The 17,197-nt window shown below is 47.0% G+C and overlaps 1 protein-coding gene across 3 annotated transcripts in view; it reads left to right on the top strand.

Annotated features, from left to right (window-relative positions):
* MAN1C1 (mannosidase alpha class 1C member 1) overlaps positions 1-17,197 on the top strand; it is a 150,378-nt gene that overhangs the window by 46,144 nt on the left and 87,037 nt on the right. Inside the window, exon 1 of one of the 3 annotated variants that reach the window (XM_060411447.1) lies at positions 1-17,197. This exon is cut by the window's left edge and continues 24,404 nt beyond it. The exons of the other annotated variants lie outside the window; for them this stretch is intronic. The gene's annotated coding sequence lies outside the window, so the exon portion shown is untranslated. 3 annotated transcript variants of the gene reach the window in all.

Below are 17,197 nucleotides of genomic sequence, written 5' to 3'. Positions count from 1 at the left end.
ACGGCCGCAGCCGCCAGTGCTACCACTTACGCCAGGGTTTTCTCTCTGCAGGGAGCTGTGCCGAATGCCTAGCCTTGTAATTACAGTCGGCCCCCCGTGTCCATGGGTTTCACAACCGTGGATTCGACCAACTGAAATTCAGTCTGAGGTTGGTGAATCCATGGATGCAGAACCCAAAGATAAGGAGGACCAACTGTACCAAGTCATTTTACATAAACGGCTGGAGCATCTGTGGATATTGATATCTGCAGGAGGTCCTGGCTACTAAGGGATGACTGCAATCCTTACAGCCCTGTTGGAGGCAGGCATGGGAATCGCTCCGTTCTGTGAGAGGCATGGGCTTCCCTGGTAGCTCAGCTGGTAAAGAATCCACCTGTAATGCAGGAGACCCCGGTTCAGTGCCTGGGTTGGAAAGATTGCCTGGAGAAGGCATAGGCTACCCACTCCAGTATTCTTGCCTGGAGAGTTCCATGGACAGAGGAGCCTGACAGACTGTGGTCCATGGAGTTGCAAAGAGTCGGACACGACTGAGCAACTAAGCACCACGTGTGAGAGGCATAGGGTATTGTGACCAAGAGTGTGTGCTGTCTGGGTTTGAATCCTGCCTCTGCCACTTCCAGGATGTGACACCTGGACCTGTGCCTCAGTTTCCTCATATGAGAATGGGAGTAATGATATACTAACCTTATAAAATTAGTGTGAAGATTAAGAGTTGACATATATGTGAAACACTGATGACCCACTTAATATATACATATTAAGCATAATAGTGTCATTCTCTTTAAACAAATGAGATCATTGAGGCACGTGAGGTTAAGTATCTTGTCTAAAGGCACACAGCTAGGGAAATCTGGGACCCAAAGCCAGGCTCTTACCCTCCGTGCCTTAGCTCCTGCTTGAGAAGGCCTCTCCAAGCTGTGGCAAGAACTCTATGTGCTAGTATGCACAAGCGCCCTTATCACGGTGCTAGGCACATGCTGCATGTTCCGTAAGTGTGTGTCTGTGTAAGTGTGGTTTCTTTTCCTGTGGAATGGGAGTGATGACGACACCCACCCTGCCTCACTCACAGGATCGTAAGACTCAAATCAGGAAGGCAAAGCACAGTGGAAATGGTGGAGCTAGCTGCACATGGGTGGCCTTCAAAATGGCCTCGTTGAATGAGTTCCCCTTGGAATTTCCCTCACAGATGCGCTGCGGTCTTTCTGGTTGTCAGTCATCTTTGTCCCCGTCTCCTGCCTGCACCCTGATGCCCCGCCTTTGATAGACTAGGGTGGGGAGGACCCTTCTCTTTACAGCTGGGGAGCCAAGCTCCGTACAGCGGCAGAGCTCAGAGCTGCTTGTGACCTTCTCCATCCGCATCTTTTGCCTGCCTTCAGACCCTGCACCAAGAGCATACACGTGTGCAGTAGGAAAATGTCTCACCCACTCTTGTTACACCTGTGGGCCTCACAGGGAGTGCTGGAAAGCTTGAAGTGCATGTGGGAGGTGAGGTAGAGATGTGAATAAATTTGCGCTTTGAATAATCACTGTGGCTATAGTGGGGCACTGTGAAAGAGGCTGAAGATGGTCCTCTAGGCCAGCTTGGAGGCTGCTGCAGGAGCCCCCCAGAGAGGCGGGAGGGATATAGATTCCAGAGGTGGTGCAGAGAGAAGTGAATGGAGGCAGACTTGGTAGATAAACTAAAAGGGAGCAGTCATCCTGTGGCTGCTTTGGACTGAGCGCATATTATGTACCAGCTGCTGTGCTAAGCACTCTTTGTGTGTTATCTTATTTACTCCCAGGGTTATCATAAGGATTAAATGTTCCTGTCCTTTTACAGATGAGGAAACTGAGACTCAGAGAGGTCAAGTCACTCACTCAAGACCACCCAGCCAGTAGCTTCTCAAATTTTAATGTGCGTTTGGATCACCTGGTTCAGTTCAGTTCAGTCGCTCAGTCGTGTCCGACTCTTTGCAATTCCATGAACCACAGCACACCAGGCCTCCCTGTCTATCACCAACTCCCAGAGTTCACTCAAACTCATGTCCATCGAGTCGGTGATGCCATCCAGCCATCTCGTCCTCTGTCGTCCCCTTCTCCTCCTGCCCTCAATCTTCCCCAGCATCAGGGTCTTTTCAAATGAGTCAGCTCTTTGCATCAGGTGGCCAAAGTATTGGAGTTTCAGCTTCAACATCAGTCCTTCCAAAGAATATTCAGGACTGATTTCCTTTAGGATGGGCTGGTTGGATCTCCTTGCAGTCCAAGGGACTCTCAAGAGTCTTATTCAACACCATAGTTCAAAAGCATCAATTCTTCGGCACTCAGCTTTCTTTCTAGGCCAACTCTCACATCCATACATGACCACTGGAAAACCATAGCCTTGACTAGACGGACCTTTGTTGGCAAAGTAATGTCTCTGCTTTTTAATATGCTGTCTAGGTTGGTCATAACCTTCCTTCCAAGGAGTAAGCATCTTTTAATTTCATGGCTGCAGTCACCATCTGCAGTGATTTTGGAGCCCAGAAAAATGAAGTCAGCCACTGTTTCCACTGTTTCCCCATCTATTTGCCATGAAGTGATGGAACCTTGTCTAACTCAATGAAACTAAGCCATGCTGTGTGGGGCCACCCAAGATGGACGGGTCATGGTGGAGAGATCTAACAGAATGTGGTCCACTGGAGAAGGGAATGGCAAACCACTTCAGTATTCTTGCCTTGAGAACCCCATGAACGGTATGAAAAGGCAAAAGATAGGACACTGAAAGAGGAACTCCCCAGGTCGGTAGGTGCCCAGTATGCTACTGGAGATCAGTGGAGAAATAACTCCAGAAAGAATGAAGGGATGGAGCCAAAGAGAAAACAACACCCAGTTGTGGGTGGGACTGGTGATGGAAGCAAGGTCCAATGCTGTAAAGAGCAATATTGCACAGGAACCTGGAATGTTAAGTCCATGAATCGAAGCAATTTGGAAGTCGTCAAACAGGAGATGCCAAGAGTGAACGCTGACATTCTAGGACTCAGCGAACTAAGATGGACTGGAATGGGTGAATTTAACTCAGATGACCATTATATCTACTACTGTGGTCAGGAATCCCTTTGAAGAAATGGAGTAGCCGTCAGACAAGAGTCTGAAATGCAGTACTTGGATGCACTCTCAAAAACGACAGAATGATCTCTGTTCGTTTCCAAGGCAAACCATTCAATATCACAGTAATCCAAGTCTATGCCCCAACCAGTAACACTGAAAAAGCTGAAGTTGAACACTTCTATGAAGACCTACAAGACCTTCTAGAACTAAGACCCAAAAAAGATGTCCTTTTCATTATAGGGGACTGGAATGCAAAGGTAGGAAGTCAAGAAACACCTGGAGTAACAGGCAAATTTGGCCTTGGAGTACAGAATGAAGCAGGGCAAAGGCTAATAGAGTTCTGCCAAGAGAACGCACTGGTCATTGCAAACACCCTCTTCCAACAACACAAGAGAAGTCTCTACACATGGACATCACCAGATGGTCAGCACTGAAATCAGATTGATTATATTCTTTGCAGCCAAAAATGGAGAAGCTCTATACAGTCAGCAAAAACAGGACCAGGAGCTGACTGTGGCTCAGATCATGAACTCCTTATTGCCAAATTCAGACTGAAATTGAAGAAACTGGGTCACCTGGAGATCTTGTTAAATGATGGCTTTGGTTCAGCTGGTCTGGGATGGGCCCCAAGATACTGCATTCCTAACATGCCCCAGGGATTTGCCCCACTGCTGGTCCCTGGACCACACTGAGTAACAGAAGTCTGCCTGCCTCCAGGACTCATACTCTCAGCCATGGTGCCTTAGAACAGCTGCAGATGGCGGGAGATTTCTGAAGCTACTCGAATCTGAATCCCACCCTGGGCAGGATGTGGGAAAGCTGCCTGGACCTCAGATAGGTCAGAAGTTGTTTCACATTTTCACTTCCTCCCTTTGCCCAACAGCTCAAGCAAACCCAGAAGTGAGAGGGTTGGAGGTAGCACCTCTCCGTCTATTCCCCACCCGCCCCTTCACCCCTCAGCACAACCAGACTCCATCCTGCGTCTGCTTCTGAACCAGAGACCAGAGGTCATGTGCATTCACAGATGTCTCCGCAGTTGTCAATCAGATCATTTTGTGGGGGACCCGTTGATGGGGGTGGATTGAGAAATCTAATGTGGATGGTTGTTAGTGCCAAGCTGTCAGCTGTTTCCCTGGGCCGTACTGAAAATGAAGGGGAACAAAATCGACCCAACGTTCTAATCTCTTAACCTGTGTGATCATTAGCTCCTGGGATGATTGGAGACCAAGCCCTTTCCCATTCAGCCCCTGCAGATGGGCCAGGTGTCACTGCTGGGAGACGCCAATAAGGCTGCAAGTCACTGTGTGAGCACTTTAATGACTGGGAAAATCCATTTCCCTTCTTGGCAGCTTTGTGATGTTGCAACTGTGCTTCTGGGTCATCGCCAGCCCTGATCTGTCTGTGCGCATGCTTTATTTTACAAAGGGGAGGACGTCTCACTCGTTTCGTTGACTGCTCCTTTCTCCCTAGTTGCCGCCAAAGAACTTTCTGAGGCAGACTTTCTGTCCAGTTTTCCACTCTCCAGACAGTCTTCCAGTATTCCCATGTCTTTGTCTCATCAAACACATCCTTTCTGACTTGGCTCTGTCGTTTGGGGGCTCCTTAGGCTGGGGTGGGTGTCTGTGCAGGGGCGATAGCCGTGGATTCTAGTTTTCTGCAGGACAGGATTCTAGAACTCTGAGACAGAGAGAAAGAACATCTTAAGCAGAATAATAATGTCTGCCTCAAACCTGTAAATATTTTTCATTGTAAGATTTCATGTCATTGCAATTTGTTCAGGTGGACAAGAACAGCTTTTGTTTGAGAGAGAACTGAAGAGGTGTCTTAGGATTCAGCTCCAATTGCTCTTCCTGTCTCTCCGTCGCTGGAGCTTTGTTGCCTGCCTCTGCAGAGCTCGGCAAGGGAATGCTTTGTGGTCTATTGGTAGGTGTTCTTTGAATCTATAAATCATAGGCTGCTGGAAGGGAGGGGCTTCCAGAGACCATCCGGAGCTCCCTCTGTCTCTAGCATGGACATGCGTGGATACACACACACACACGTGTGCACACACAGACACAGACACGTAGATACATAGACATACAGGTGATGACTGCCTGGTGTGTATTTCCAAATCCCAGTGGGGGCAGAGGTGTTTAGTTCCCCTGTCTGTTGATTCTTACAGCCACGTTTCGAGTCTGTCCCAGATTTCTCTTGCTGTAGCTCAGGCTGCCCCTGCCTCCATCAGCTGCTTCACTGTCCTGGCTCATCTCTTTGGAAACACGACCATCCCTGCGCTATTAACTTCCACATCTAGGCGATGAAAAGCCATTTTCCTTGTCTGGTCTCACATGGTTCTTGTAAAATGTGGCTTGACAAACAGGTAATGTCTCTGGCATTAAATCCTGTTTGACTGTGAGGTTCTGGCTCTCTGCTTCTATTTATGTTGTTTCTCTTGCTGGTTGGGCCCTTTCTGACTCCTGGCTGTAAAGGCCTTTTACTCTGTCAAAACCCACTCCTTCCCATCCACTCCATGGCTAATCAGCCATGCACTCCCTTTGACTTAGGAGTAGCATTGTATCATTTTTCCTTGCTTTTTATTTAACAATCTTTCATTTTCGCCTTACAAACATTTATAGATATTCATTGTAGAAAATCCAGAAAATATAGATCAATACAAAGAAAAAATGACCCACTCACTATCTGACATAACCACTGTCAACATTTTTGCGCATATCCTTCCCGTCTTTCTCCTTTAAAATACTAATAATAATCCAGTGATCTTCTTGCCATATAACTTAGTGTCCTGCTTTTCCAACTAATATCATATAACAAGCATCTTTGTGTGTCTCTCTCTATATATAGTGATATTTAGCTTATATCACTAAATATTTAAAAGCATAATTTTTTTTGGCTGTTTGGCCTGTGGGATCTTCGTTCCCCAATCAGGGATCAAACCCAGGCCCACTGCAGTGAAAGCACAGAGTCCTTAACCACTGGACCCCTAGGGAATACCCAGGAAACACAGTTTTTTTCAATTTATTTTTAATTGAAGGATGCTTGCTTGACAATATTGGTTTCTTTGCTGCCATTCATCAACATGAATTAGCGCTAGGTGTATATGTGTCCCCTCCCTCTTGAAACCTCCCTCCCACCGCCCATCCTTTTACACCCCGTCAGGTTGTTACAGTCCCAGATTGGGTTCCCCGTGTCACACAGCAAACTTCCTTTGGCTCTCTATTTTACATATGGTAGTGTATATGCTACTCTCTCCATCCATCTCACCCTCTCCTTCCTTGGAAACATGATTTTTAACACTTGTTTCATACTTTACATCATCCTTTGCATGATTATTTTTAATTAGGAACAATACCTGTCAAGCCCACTGAACTGTCCGATCAAATTAAGGAAGTGTGCAAAGAGCTGAACAAATATGAGCAACGATCATGAGCACTGTCAGCTTTATCTTCCCGAGCAAATAGTTTATGTATTCACAAAATACTTTATGTCTTCACAAAATTGTATACTTTCCTATTCACGAGGGCTTCCCTGAGAGCTCAGTTGGTAAAGAATCTGCCTGCAATGCAGGAGACCCCGGTTCAATTCCTGGGTCAGGAAGATCTGCTGGAGAAGGGATAGACTACCCACTCCGGTATTCTTGGGTGTCCCTTGTGGCTCGGCTGATAAAGAATCCTCCTGCAATGCAGGAGACCTCAGTTAGATCTCTGGGTTGGGAAGATCCCCTAGAGAAGGGAAAGGCTACCTAGTCCAGTATTCTGGCCTGGAGAATTCCATGGACTCTATAACAGTCCATGGGGTTGCAAAGAGTTGGACACAACTGAGCGACTTTCACATTCCTGTTCATGAAGTTTTGCCTAGTGGTGGGTAAAACAAGCTGTCTGGGTTTAATCTTTAAAAGAGAATGTGCTTATTAATAAGTTTTTATTTTTTCCTGGTAATTTCTTAGAGGCTCTGTCCTAAGGAATTTACCTGAAATATAGAGAAAGGAGTATGTACAAAGATGTCCATGAAGGTGTTATTTACAATAGCCCCAAAGTAGAAAACACTGCCATGTCCAATTGTATGGGAGGAAGGTTAAGTAACTGATGCTGAACCTACTCACCAGACTATTATATAGCTAGCTAAAATGATGTTTACAAAGGTTTTGTAATAAAATGGAAGACGTTTATGTCCCCATCATGGGAAAAAGCAAAGATGAATGAAAAAGAGTGAAAAGAAAGACCACCCAATGGGAATAGTGGTTATAATGTTTAAGTGATGAGTGATTGTTTTCTTTCTCTCTACTTTTCTGCAATGAGCTTGCATAGCTTAGTTTCATGAAAAGATAGGTAGGTAGGTAGATAGGTAGTTAGATAGATAGCTAGATCAACCTTGTGTTTTAAACTATTGGAAAGGATGTAGATGGAAGAAGGAAGTACGGGGCACAGAACCGAGCTCAAGTGAAAGGAGTGACCCAGAGATGTGAGAAAAGGGCATGGGATTGCTAAGCCCAAACTGACCTGGAACTTTTAGGAAAATGCTTTGCACCACAAAAGGTGCATTTTAGTTTAGCTTTGGAGCAGGAAGAATAGAGTAAGGATGGGCACGTCATTTGAACATAGTAAGATAATGATAAAAAGAGAAACCAAAAGTATGGGTTCCTCATTTGCTTCATCTTCTGACCAGCATGGATGGGCCAGGCTTGGTCAAGGGGATGTGAAAGCCCAGCAGGGCTTTTGAGGAACCGAGGGGTAAGAGGAGTCACAGGATACTGGCAACAACATTTTATCATAATTTATAGAAGTGGAGGAAAACAGAATTCTATAATGTATATATTTTGGTGAAAATGACATCCGTTCAGTTCAGTTGCTCAGTCGTGTCCAACTCTTTGTGACCCCATGAACCGCAGCATGCCAGACCTCCCTGTCCATCACCAACTCCCGGAGTCTACCCAAACCCATGTCCATCAAGTCGGTGATGTCATCCAACCATCTCATCCTCTGTCGTCCCCTTCTCCTCCTGCCCTCAATCTTTCCCAACATCAGGATCTTTTCAAATGAGTCAGCTCTTCACATCAGGTGGCCAAAGTATTGGAGTTTCAGCTTCAGCATCAGTCCTTCCAATGAACACTCAGGACTGATCTCCTTTAGGATGGACTGGTTGGATCTCCTTGCAGTCCAAGGGACTCTCAAGAGTCTTCTCCAACACCACAGTTCAAAAGCATCAATTCTTCTGCCCTCAGCTTTCTTTCTAGTCCAACTCTCACATCCATACATGACCACTGGATAAACCATAGCCTTGACTAGACGGACCTTTATTGACAAAGTAATGTCTCTGCTTTTCAATATACTGTCTAGGTTGGTCATAATTTTCCTTCCAAGGAGTAAGCGTCTTCTAATTTCATGGCTGCAATCACCATCTGCAGTGATTTTGGAGCCCAGAAAAATAAAGTCTGACACTGTTTCCACTGTTTGCCCATCTATCTGCCATGAAGTGATGGGACCAGATGCCATGATCTTAGTTTTCTGAATGTTGAGCTTTAAGCCAACTTTTTCACTCTCCTCTTTCACTTTCATCAAGAGGCTTTTTAGTTCTTCATCACTTTCTGCCATAAAGGTAGTGTCATCTGCATGTCTGAGGTTATTGATATTTCTCCTGGCAATCTTGATTCCAGCTTGTGCTTCCTCCAGCCCAGTGTTTCTCATGATGTACTCTGCATATAAGTTAAATAAGCAGGGTGACAATATACAGCCTTGACGTACTCCTTTTCCTATTTGGAACCAGTCTGTTGTTCCATGTCCAGTTCTAACTGTTGCTTCCTGACCTGCATACTGGTTTCTCAAGAGGCAGGTCAGGTGGTCTCATATGCCCATCTTTTTCAAAATTTCCACAGTTTATTGTAATCCACACAGTCAAAGGCTTTGGCATAGTCAATAAAGCAGAAATAGGTGTTTTTCTGGAACTCTCTTGGTTTGTCGATGATCCAACAGACGTTGGCATTTTGATCTCTGATTCCTCTGCCTTTTCTAAAACCAGCTTGAACATCTGGAAATTCATGGTTCACATATTGCTGAAGCCTGGCTTGGAGAGTTTTAAGCATTACTTTACTAGTGTGTGAGATGAGTGCAATTGTGCGGTAGTTTGAGCATTCTTTGGCATTGCCTTTCTTTGGGACTGGAATGGAAACTGACCTTTTCCAGTCCTATGGCCACTGCTGAGTTTTCCAAATTTGCTGGCATATTGAGTGCAGCACTTTCACAGCATCATCTTTCAGGATTTGAAATAGCTCAACTGGAATTCCATCACCTCCACTAGCTTTGTTTGTAGTGATGCTTTCTAAGGCCCACTTGACTTCACATTCCAGGATGTCTGGCTCTAGGTGAGTGATCACACCATAGTGATTATCCGGGTCATGAAGATCCTTTTGTACAGTTCTTCTGTGTATTCTTGCCACCTCTTCTTAATATCTTCTGCTTCTGTTAGGTCCATACCATTTCTGTCCTTTATTGAGCCCATCTTTGCATGAAATGTTCTGTTGGTATCTCTAATTTTCTTGAAGAGATCTCTAGTCTTCCCCATTCTATTGTTTTCCTCTATTTTTTTGCATTGATCACTGAGGAAGCCTTTCTTATCTCTCCTTGCTATTCTTTGAAAATGACATCAACATCCTGCAAAGTTCCCCAATATTTTTCAGAAAGAACATCAGGAACCTCCCTGGTGGTCCAGTGGTTAAGACTATGTTTCCATTGCAGGGGGCGTGGGTTTGATCCCCGGTCAGGGAACTAAGATCCTGCATGCCACACAGTGTGGCCAAAAGATAAAAAATAAAGTTATGGGAAAAAATTTCAGACTTTTTAGGAAAGTTGCAAAAAATACTACAAAGATTCATATTTATCCTTCACCCAGATTCCTCTGAGTTTAGTTCAGTTCAATTTAGTCTCTCAGTCATGTCCAACTCTTTGAGACCCCATGGAATGCAGCACTCCAGGCTTCCCTCTCCATCCCCAACTCCTGGAGCTTGCTCAGACTCTTGTCCATCGAGTCAGTGATGTCATCAACCATCTCATCCTCTGTCGTCTGCTTCTCCTCCTGCCTTCAATCTTTCCCAGCATCAGGGTCTTTTCCAATGAGTCAGTTCTTCGCATCAGGTGACCAAAGTATTGGAGCTTCAGCTTCAGCATAATGTTAGTGTTTTACCGTGCTCGCTTTGTGTGTACTCTCTCTCCACACACACACACACACACAAACACACACACATACATGTGCGTGTGCATGCAGGTTTCAGAACTATTTGGGAATAAGTTGCAAGCATAATGCCCCTTACTCCTAAATACTTAACTGTGTATCTCCAAAAGGTTCACTCTACTTTTCTCCATAACCACAGTAAAACCAGAAAATTAGCGTTGATACAGTACTGTCTGATTGTATCATTCACATTTTGACAATTATCTTGACAGTTGTCTTTTATAGTAGTGATGATGGTAATAATAATAGTAGTTGTTATTTCTGCTCCAGCATCACATCCAAGATCACACATTGCATTTAGTTCATGTCACTTTAGTCTCCTTTAGCTGGAACAATTCCTCAGTCTTGTCTTTTCTTCATGACCTTGACGTTTTTGAAGAGTAAAGGCCGTTTATGTTGTAGTGGTGCTGGCGGTTTAGTCACTAAGTCATGTCCAACTCTTACAACCCCTGGACTGTAGTCTGCCAGGCTCCTTCTGTCAGTGGGATTTCCCAAGCAAGAATGCTGGAATGGATTGTCATTTCCTCCTCCAGGGTGTCTTCTCAATCCAGGAATCGAACCTGCATCTCTTGCTTGGCAGACAGATTCTTTACCACTACACCACCAGGCAGCCCTTTATGTTGTAAGTTGTCCCTCAGTTTGAGTTTGTCTGATCTTTCCTCATGATTCAGTTCAGGTTTGCATTTTGGGCAAGATTACCACTGAAATGGCATATTAAATGGCATGTGATATCTGATTGTCCACATTAATAGTTTTAAAAATTATATATATAATTCACATATAAAATCCACCATTTTAAAGTGTAAAATCCAGTGGATTTTAGTGTATTCCCAGAGTTGTACAGTCATTATCACAATCAATTTTAAACCATTCCATCACCCCCAAAAGACCCCATCCCCATTACTAATCATTCTCCATGCCCTTTTCCCCAGTCCATCTAACCATTAGTCTACTTTCTGTTGGCATGAACTTGCCTATCCTGGATATTTCATATAAATAAAATCTGTACAGCCTTTTGTATCTGGCTTTTTCCACTCAATACAGTGTTTCCAAGGTTCATCCATGCTGGAGCAGGCATCAGCACTGCATCCCTTTTTATGGCCAAATAATATTCCATTGCATAATATCTATTTACATATTTTGTGGATTCATTCATCAGTCAAAGAGCCTCTTGATGAAGGTGAAAGAGGAGAGTGAAAAAGCTGACTTAAAACTCAGCATTCAAAAACCTAAGATCATGGCATCCAGTCCCATCAGTTCATGGCAAATAGATGAAGAAGCAATGGAAACAGTGGCAGACTTTATTTTTCTGGGCTCCAAAATCACTGCAGATGGTGACTGCAGCCATGAAATTAAAAGATACTTGCTCCTTAGAAGAAAAGCTATGACCAACCTAGATAGCATATTGAAAAGCAAAGACATTACTTTGCTGACAAAGGTCTATCTAGTCAAGGCTATGGTTTTTCCAGTGGTCATGTATGGATGTGAGAGTTGGACCATAATGAAGGCTGGTGCCAAAGAATTGATGCTTTTGAACTGTGGTGTTGGGGAAGACTCTTGAGAGTCCCTTGGACTGCAAGGAGATCAAACCAGTCAGTCCTAAAGAAAATCAGTCCTGAATATTCATTGGAAGGACTGATGCTGAAGTTGAAACTCCAATACTGGCCACCTGATGAGAAGAACTGACTCATTAGAAAAGACCCTGATGCTGGGCAAGATTGAGGGCAGGAGGAGAAGGGGACGACAGAGGATGAGATGGTTGGATGGCATCACCGACTCGATGGACGTGAGTGTGAGCAAGCTCCGGGAATTGGTGATGGGCAGGGAAGCCTGGCATGCTGCAGTCCATGGGTCGCCAAGAGTCAGACACAACTGAGTGACTGAACAACAGCATATTCTGTTGATTCATTCATCAGTCAATGGACATTTGGGTTGTTTGCACTTCGGAGCTATTACAGATAGTGGTGCTATGCACTTTCGTGTACAACTTTCTGTGTGGACATACGTCTTTAATTTTCTAGGGTATGTGTCAGGGTTCCCAACACCATGGCTAGTTGCAGTGATTCACCAGGATGGCTCCGAGGACCTGGCACATAGTCCTACCCCTGGCTGATTTACTGCACTGAAAGGACACAAAGCAAAATCAGCAAAGAGGAAACATGCATGCGGGAAGCCCAGAAGGAAACCAGGCCCAGCTTGCAAGCGTGCTCTCTGGGTGGAGCCAAACAGAACACACTTCATTTGTCCAGCACTGAATTGGGACGACTGGTGTGAGACGCTGTTCACCAGGGAAGCTCATTAGAGACTTAATGCCCGAAGTTTTATTAGGGGCTGGTCATGGAAGAACACCCCACCTAACATGCAGCAAAATTCCAGACTCCCAGAAGGAAAGCGGGTGTTCAGCATACACCACATTGTGCCGCCCGGGTGCAGTAAACCACCCTTCCCCATCAGAGAATGGTGAGAACACTCACTGAACTCAAGTTCCCAGACACCAGCCAAGGGCCAGATGTGCAAGCAGGGCCTTTTTAGGGATAGAAGTCTCAGGCCTGCTGTGTCAACTCTGCTCCCTGCAGGTCTGCAGTGAGGAGGGCAATTGCGAGGTCACATGATACTCTGTGTTTACCTTTTTATGCTAAACTGTTTTCCAAAGCAATTGCAGCCATTTTCATTTCCACCAGCAATTGATGAGGGTTCCAGTTTGTTCACAGCCTGGCCAACACTTGTTATTGTCCATCTTGTTGATTACAGCCATCCTAGTGGAACTGATAGGTTTTTAAGTTGGTGAGTTGCAAGCATTTAGAACCAAAAACGGAGGACCCATAGGGGCCAAAATGGGTTCTCATAAGAGCAGATCATACCAGTCTAACTCCTGATTTCTCTTTAAAAGAAAAAAAAAAACCCTCTATTTTCTCTGTACTGGGACAGAGTGTTTTTTGTGTTTTGGTCCTGTCCTTTACAATATCTTTGTACACAAAATGGAGACACGGAGCTTGGACTGATTGTCTGGCCGATTCCTCCTGTGTTGACAGATGACACTCAGAGAGCAAGGCTGGAGTCAGGTGAAGGGCCCCTGCTGCTGTTCCCCTGATTCTCTGTTCAGCCCAGCCATTGAATATTTCTGTCCAAAACTTGGGGGAGATGCAGATGGCAGAGCCATCAAAGCAGCCAAAATACCCAAAACAGGCAGACACACGCACATTGAATGATAAGATCTGGTTCCAGAAAGATCCTGACAGCACGGAATGGTATGCAGAGTCCAACGACATGCAGTTATTACGGACAAATGGCAAATCCACACTCACAAAGTCTGGTCCAGATCTGGACCAGGGAGAGTTTGCACTTGGGTTTCTGCCTGTTACCAAAAACCAACCTTTACAAATGGGTGATAAAGTCTGGGCACCCTGGAAGAATGTTATGATCTGTGCCTGCAGTTTCAGGGGATTCAGAGCTCTGCCATCAGGGGAACCGTTGAAGGAGCTGGTCTGTTCCGTGGCCAGTAGGCAGCCTACAGTGGCTTGAGAGTTGGCTGCTCCTGCATGAAGATGTGTGGTGGGAGCGTATGAGCTGTCTTCCACATGGCCTGCAGGGAAAAGCAGATTTGGATTGATTAAGAACTTTGTGAAATTCCGCAGTTGAATGAGCTGCCTGGTGAGATGGTGAGCACCCCATTACTCACAGTGTTCAAAGAGAGATTACTTAGCCTTTTATTAAGGAGTTTGCACGGGGCAAGAGGTGGCCAGGTCACCTTTCAGGCCTTAGAACTGCCTAAACTGGAAGCCAGGGACCGTCCATCTCTAAAGCCAAGCCCAGGGGTTGCCCAGGGCACACAGCACCAGTTCCAGGGTTATCCTCTGGTGTCCTCACAATCCTACTTGTCCATCAGGACCTTTGGGTGCCTGTGAAGCTCCCCTTGGGGCTTCCCTGGTCGCTCATATGGTAAAGAATCCACCTGCAGTGTGGGAGACCTAGGTTCGATCCCTGGGTTGGGAAGATCCCCTGGAGGAGGGCATGGCAACCCACTCCAGTATTCTTGACTGGAGAATCCCCACGGACAGAGGAGCCTGCACGGGCTGCAGTCCATGCGGTCGCAAAGAATCGGACACGACTGAGCGACGAAGCGCAGCGTGCACCCAGAAGCCCCCCTTGAGACACTCGCCTTCTCCTGAGCGCTTCTGTTACTCAGAAGACACATCCCCTTTCAAATTTCCACTGAGACTTGAAAGATGAGCAGTTGGAAGTGGAGGAAGGGGACTGGGGAGCAATCGCATAATGACAGCACCCCAAACTGTGGCAAGCACAGGACAGGCCACCTGGTAGGTTAGGGCGGGTGTGGAAGAGAAGTAAAGACTGCCTGGCTGTGAGGTTTCCCGTCACCCCTGCTCGTCCAGCGCCTGGGCTGGTGACCCAAGGTGCAGACACTAGGCTGAGCTTTCAAGGGTCTGTGTGCCCTTCGGCACATGTGTGTGTGACCGAGCAGCTCTGACTGCCTTCCGAATCCTGTCCCAGTGATGCAGGGATTGTGTGTGCCTTCCTTCCCCTCCATTGATGGGGAGGACTGTGAGAACAGGCCATGATCCAAACATCCCCACGTCCCTGCAGTGACAGCTCCTTTGAGAACGCGTGGAAACCTATGGTCCTCTTAATTACTGCTGCACACCCACTTCCCTCTCTCTCTAGTAGGCGGGGCTTGGGGCGGAGCTTGGTCCTCGCCTCGCTCCTGCTACTGCCATCTATGTTGGAACAGCCTCCTGCTGCTCCCCTACCCAGCCACCTCCCCCACGACTTAACTGAGGGCCTCCCCCCAGAATAAGAGAGCCTGAGGGAGGAGGCTGGTCTCCCTTAAGCGCTCTTACCCAGCAATTAGTTTCCCTTATTGCCAATTCAAGATAAGTAGAAAATAACAGAGGAATAGAACCAGGACCCAGAGCCGGTGCCAAGTGCTTGGCATGCGTTACCATGACAGTCACGTGTGTGTCTCAGGGGAAGCCACAGAGCAGGCCAAGCCCGGAGGTGGGATTTGCCGGCCTGGGACATGACAGGGCTGCACACCACCAGTCCTGCTGACTGTGCCTCCCTGCCCACCTTCCGTCTCGGAGCCTCAGTTTCAGCATCCCTGAAGTGGAGAGATAATACTAGATTATGCTAGTATCGTGATTTCATGGAGAGCGCAGGTCATAGCCCTGGCAGGCCTGCCCTCTGGGTCTGTGTGTTTGGGCCCCAGTGGTGAGCATGGTGGTAGCTACTGCCACAGTGTGCCTGGAAGACGTGGCTTGGCACCAGGAGTGGCAGAGCATGGAGAGTGCCGGGAGCATCGTCCAGAAAGACAGAGCCGAAGCTGGAAGGTGGGCCGGGAGACCGAAGGGAAAAAGCAGAGGGTGCCAGACAGTGTCTGGAAGTGAGCTGACAAGTAGACATAAACACACACAGTAGACCAGTGGTTCTCAGGTGTGGCCCATGGACCGGGGGGAGTCTCTTAGCCAAAAACCTCAGGTCCCACCCCAGACCTGCTGGATCAGAAACTCAAGGATGGGGCCCAACAGCCTGTTTTAACAAGCTCCCCAGGTGACGCGCATGCAGTCCAAGTCTGAGAACTAATAAGGTGGATGCGAGGAGGGGTGGATGGATAAGGCTTGGAGAAGCCAATTGGTATTTTACCAGCTGAGCAGGAAGGAGGACTTGTGTTTATTGATCACTTGCTGTGTCAGGTCGAAAACGGGGCATTTCCAGCTACTTGCTTTCATTTAAACCTTTCAGGATTGTGGCAGAGCAGGCCTTGTTATTGCCATCTCAGAGATGAGGCAGCTGAGGCTTAGAGACTTTTAGTCGCTTGCCAAAATCAAAGAGATAGTGGCAGAGAGAGAATTAGAAGCCAGGCCTCCCTGGCCCAGAAGCCTGAGTTCCTTCCACTAGCCCAGGCTGCCTCCCACCTCCCTGTCCCTCAGGAGTGCCTCCACTGCCCGGCCTGGCCCCTTCCTCAACCCTGTGGTCACCCCAGAGCCCTGCTCAGCTGTCCGCCTCCTTCAGCCTGCCGTCAAAAGCAAAAGGCAGACCCGGGGAGGGGTGGGGTAGCAGGGCTGGGGACAGACTGTCACCTTGCGTCCCTCCAGCCTCCAGTGCTAAGTGCAGTTAGGGGACAAGGTTGCTTCTGTGATGCTCCCAAGGGGCTGACATAATTCACCTAACGATGGTGTTCATGGTGAAGAACCCACCTGCCAATGCGGGAGGTGTAGGAGATGCAGATTGGAGCCCTGGGTCAGGAAGATCCCCTGGAGGAAGGCATGGCAACCCACTCCAGCATTCTTGCCTGGAAAACCCCATGGGCAGAGGAGCCTGGCGGGCTATAGTTCACAGGGTCGCAGAGAGTCGGTCATGACTGAAGTGACTTAGTATAGTAAGAACTTATGCACGTACTGGGAGACAGAGCTGACAGATACTCGTTGCCAAGACCTGTGCAGGGTGCTTTGGGGAAACTGAGGCAAACAAAGTATAGTTTAATGGCTTTCAAGAGTTCATGGTCCAGAGCCAGTGAAGCGAAAACTAACAGTGACCTGCTGGGGTGCTCGGAGGCCTGGGACAGCCAAGCCAAGTGTTGGAGGAGTTCAAGGAGACTCCTGCAGTGACTTCAGGGAACAGACTTAAGACTTCGGGCCAGAGGGCATGCGCTCAGATCCTGGCATTCTCACTGACTCACTGGGTAACCCCAGGCAGGTTACCTCCTGTCTTGACCTGTCTCCTTATCTACAAAACGGGAGTTAATTCCTCCCACAGGGGATGGTTCTATTAGATTCTAACAGACATCCCTCTGGGAGTTTCATTTCCTTCCCTTCAAAGGGTCACTTTGAGTCCAAGAAGGCTTCACGGAGGAGGTGTCTTTCCACGGTGGCACTCACATCCAGTTGGCCAGAAG

The sequence above is a fragment of the Ovis aries genome, chromosome 2 (genome assembly GCF_016772045.2).
Source record: "Ovis aries strain OAR_USU_Benz2616 breed Rambouillet chromosome 2, ARS-UI_Ramb_v3.0, whole genome shotgun sequence".
In the NCBI taxonomy this organism is placed as follows: Eukaryota; Metazoa; Chordata; class Mammalia; order Artiodactyla; family Bovidae; genus Ovis; species Ovis aries.
The sequence above is the reverse complement of the archived record's forward strand: the minus strand, read 5'-3'. Positions and strand labels throughout refer to the sequence as shown.